The 2,500-nt window shown below is 59.6% G+C and overlaps 1 pseudogene; it reads left to right on the top strand.

The window, feature by feature from the left end:
• Positions 1-2,500, top strand: part of LOC133161623 (28S ribosomal RNA) — a 9,330-nt pseudogene that overhangs the window by 3,468 nt on the left and 3,362 nt on the right.

Genomic DNA, 2,500 nt, shown 5'->3' with positions numbered 1-2,500 from the left:
ACAGTCTGATATCTCTGATGGTGAGATGAAAGTCTTTGAGACTGCGGGGCTCCCGAGCTTTTGTCTGATCCCGGCTTTGGCTCGTTCGTAAAATCCCCAGGATGGGCGCTTGTTCCCAGCGGCCAGACTTAACCCCCCTCCCTCCCGACCGGTCCCTGTCTGTTCCCGACGGCCACCGGGTAACCCCCCCAACTTTCCCAAACTGACCGACTGGCAATATAGGCTCGCCTTGGGGAGGGCCCCTGCCGGCCTCGACCTAGGTCGACGTTGGGCGGACGGTTCCTCCCCCTGTGAGTCGCACTCTAACACCTCTGTAGGCTGACTTGCGTTCGCTCAAGCGCTCTGTTGGTACGCAGGGTGTGACCGTATGGTAGCGAGACCGAGATGACCCGAATCTGCGCACTGGTGTGGGCGGCGCCTAGTGGTATGGAACGGAGGCCAGGCCGAGTGGGCGGGTGTCACGTGGATGCCTGTGTGCTCGCTTGGACCTTTGCTGAATGCGTTTCTCAAATCCTCTTGGGGCGAATGTGTGGTGTACGGGGGGTAGTGGCCAGTTTGTTGCAGGCCGCTTTCCTCCCCGTGGATGAGCTCCATAGCTCTCTGGGCTTTTGTAGGTCCGGGCAGTTGGGTTGCGAGTTGTCCGTTGGCCAGCTTTACGGGGGGTGAGTCTGACACTATGTGGCAGGCCTCTCCTTAGTGGGTTGGACTGCGGTGGCTTACGAGTTGGTTGCTAGGCTGCGTGGCCTAGCGGACGGCTGCTCGGGGTGGATCTCGATGTGTAGCTCTGTAGTATCGGGGGACTTTGTTCTCCTGTGTGTTCTCATGATAGTGAGGCCGTAGGCATGTCTGATATATTACGGACCACCCAGGATAGCCGTTCTGGGTTACCAAAATTGGCTGAGGCGCAGCTAGGTGAGGGGCTGCTGCTGCTCGAGCAACCTCCCCGTGACGTGCTTGAGGTTGGGCACGTGCGCGGCCGGCGGATCAACCTCTCCGGGGGCCATGGGGACCAACCACCGGAGGCATTGCTCGGGGTCCCCAAACGGCTTGTAGTCACTTCTACGGGCCATGGTTGCAAAAACTCCTTGGTTAGGAAGTCCGTACAGACAGAGGCACAGGATCAGAGCCACAGTCAGTCAGGCCGAAGGAGCGGGTGGACCCCGGCTGGCGAAGCTCTTGAGAACTCCTCAGTGGTGTCAATGACCTCCGTTGCCTCGGGTATGAGAGTTGGGGTGGCGGGGGTCGTATTAGCGCTGCGGCCTGCTCTCCGTGGTGGCGTGGATAAAAGGCGGGAGAGGGCCCGTCTAGAAAGCGACGTAAGAGGTTCCGATGCCTCCGGACCAGGTGATGGTAGGAGTCTCGGATGGTGAAGCTTATGGAAAGGTACAGGAATCATAAGCGGAAAGTGTGATGTTGGGAACGGCAAGTCCGGAGAGCAGGTGAGGTGGAATTGGGGGTCCCTGTGCGGTCGTGCGGCAGGCGGTGAGTCTGGTGTGCGTTGGCGAGCCCTGGCTGCCAGGGCGACGCCCCAGAAATGGACCTGCCCCCCGTCGCTTCCAGATCTGGTGGAGAATTGAGTTCTGGAAGAGCTGCTGGCGGGGGGTGTGGAGCATCGGGCCACCGCTGCCTTAGTCAAGAAAGCAGGTCGGGAGCCTAGCCTGATCGAGTCCTCTGCTTTGGATCTCATGAAAGCCCTGGGGGGTGCGGTAGTGTGGCCGGCAAAGTCCGCGAGGTCCAGACCTCGAGACCGATGGGAGACGGGTTGGGCGAGGCGGCTCGTCCAATCTAGGAGAGTGTTCTACCACCAGCAGCGCGGCTATTCTGAAGAGAGGAGGGGGCTGGCACGGCGGATCTTGGATGGTCTGACGCCCCGTAGATGTGATTTGCCGCTGGAGTTGGTGGATAGACACTTCGGAGTAAGTGGGAAACGGTCAAGCCGTTTTATGGACTAAGGGCTTCGAGGTGGGACTGACCGCGGATAACGAACCATTCTACCACCCGATCCTGGGGCTGAGAGTTGTATCTAACTTGGCTAAGATGAGGAATTGCTCTGCACCGGGCCCAGACGGGATCAGGAAGCAGGCTCTTCTTGACTGGGACCCGGACGGTACGCAACTGGCGAGGCTGTTTACGACATGGATGGTGCGTTGAGTCGTTCCCCAAGTCTTCAAGGAGTGCAAGACCCGGTTGCTACCCAGATCAACTGACCCTACTGAGCTGGATATAGTATCTGGCTGGAGGCCTGGGACTGTGGGGTCAGTCGTGCTGAGGTTGTTTGGGCGGTTAATGGTGATGAGGCTAGCACGAGCCTGTCCTGTTGGCCCCCGGCAGCGTGGTTTCGTCGCCGGCGCGAGTGGTTGCGAGGGAACCTCGTGATTCTTGATTAATCGGATCATGGGGCGCTCGAGGTCGGCTGGCGTGCCGCTGGCGGTCGTGTTCATTGGCTTTGCGAAGGCTTTCGACTCGGTTTCTCATGACCATGTCCTGTGTGTGCTGGGAA

The sequence above is a fragment of the Syngnathus typhle genome, linkage group LG10, assembly GCF_033458585.1.
Source record: "Syngnathus typhle isolate RoL2023-S1 ecotype Sweden linkage group LG10, RoL_Styp_1.0, whole genome shotgun sequence".
Classification (NCBI taxonomy): Eukaryota; Metazoa; Chordata; class Actinopteri; order Syngnathiformes; family Syngnathidae; genus Syngnathus; species Syngnathus typhle.
Note: the sequence above shows the minus strand (reverse complement) of the source record. Positions and strands in the feature narration are given on the sequence as shown.